Source organism: Octopus bimaculoides, chromosome 15, assembly GCF_001194135.2.
Source record: "Octopus bimaculoides isolate UCB-OBI-ISO-001 chromosome 15, ASM119413v2, whole genome shotgun sequence".
NCBI lineage: Eukaryota > Metazoa > Mollusca > Cephalopoda > Octopoda > Octopodidae > Octopus > Octopus bimaculoides.
The window spans coordinates 30,269,138-30,271,002 of record NC_068995.1 but is presented as its reverse complement, the minus strand read 5'-3'; positions in this window follow the sequence as shown (position 1 = coordinate 30,271,002).

The window sequence follows — 1,865 nt, the reverse complement described above, 5'->3', positions numbered from 1 at the left end:
TGTGTGTGTGTGTGTGTGTGTGTGTGTGTGTGTGTGTGTTATTCCTAGTTTTGCAGCATTTCCATAGTCACAGATAGGCATATATTTGTACTCCCTATCCAAGTCGATTCTTTTCAGGAGTTTGCAAACCAGAAGCCATCACTTCTTTTCTTCGTTTCTCACTTTCTCTCTCTATTTCTTCTCTCTATCTCTAAATATATAGACACTCCTTCTCTCTTTTTTATCTCTTTACTTCACTCCATCACAACATCTTTCTTCTCTCCGTCTCTCAATCTATATTATAGACATATACTCCCCCCCCTCTCTCTCTCTCTCTCTCTCTTTCTCTCTCTGTCTTTTCACTTCTTTCCATCACACCGTCTTTCTTCTCTCAACCTCTCGATCTTTCTAAATACACACACACACACACACACACATACACACGCGCACACACACAAATACACACGCACATACTCTCTCTCTCTTTCTCTCTCTGTTCCTCTCTTCTCTCAGCCTCTCAATGTGTCTACATATATAGACACACACACACACACTCTCTCTCTCTCTCTCTCTCTCTCTCGCACACTTTCTCTATTTCCTCACTACCCTCCATCACAACGTAAAAAAAAAAAAGAATGTCCAGAAACTGGAGGAGCATGGAACTGACATTGTTTTTGAGAGCCTTCTGTTGTTCCGAAGGCGATAACCCAAACAATATCATCACAGCTGCACTGAAGAGCAATGGCTACTCAAGAACTTTAGCACAGATAGTGCGAAAGAAGTAGGAGATTATATGCCGCTCCTACGCTCTCATAAGAGCCAGCATCAGCACCCTTGATGCCATCTTTGATAATGAATAGAGCAAAGATGACAAAGATAGAGGTACAGATGTAGGTAAAAGATGTTCTCCTCACTTGGAAACAAAGAAGAAAGTATAAGCGAGAAACCTACCAGGAAAGAACACCCGAGTGCAAGTGCCCCTACCACCATCAAAGTTTCTTGACTCTTTCACCAAGGAGGTGAAAGAGCGAAGGAAGTACAGCTAAAAGGAGCAAAAACGAAAACAAAAGATGAAACAGCCGAAGACAGAAGCAAGTCTGACTGTACATACAACAAAAAGGTTAAAAAGAGACAGAACACACGAATATGTAAATTCTACTTGGAAGGTGTCTACTTGCATGGAGAGGGAGGTGCAAACTGCCGTTTTGCACACCAAAGACCCTGCCACACCAACATGAAACAGGGTGGAAACTACCTGCCAAAAGGAAAGAGTCACGTACCACCTGCCCCTAAACGGAAATACGCACATGTAGTACGCACTAAAAACCAGTCCTTTCAACGTGTCGTTGAAAGGGCAGCTGCTGAACAACAATCTTTTTGTGTGCATGGCACAAAAGATTGTACAGCAACTAACCAGGCTACATCAATCGCACAGATGGGACTATTCCTAATACACAAGACTACCAGAGCAAATGGGTCCAAGGTGGACACCACTGGCAACAATACAGACATCACATCGGTCTGTATACTGATGCTTCTTCTAGAATTTTCCAGGTGACATTGAAAGGACGGGTGTCATTCTCTTTCATTTTCCAGACATGCTTTGCAAGACTAGTTGCTGTCCTGTTCCTGGGGTATCGGAAAGAATTTCGGTGGTAATAGAATCGAGTCTTGAATGAATTCTCTGAAGCTCCTGTATATGCTTTATATTCTTGCGAACTATCTACTTGCACTTTGGCTCTATAAAAAATACCTTTTCCAAGATATTTTCCTTCCAACAGCAAGTCTCATCTTTGCAGTTGCAGTTCCTCAGATTATATTCGGCACTGTAATTGTCTGAAATAATTTTTGTGTTATGCTGGTTAATAAAAGGGGCGAACTTTTTG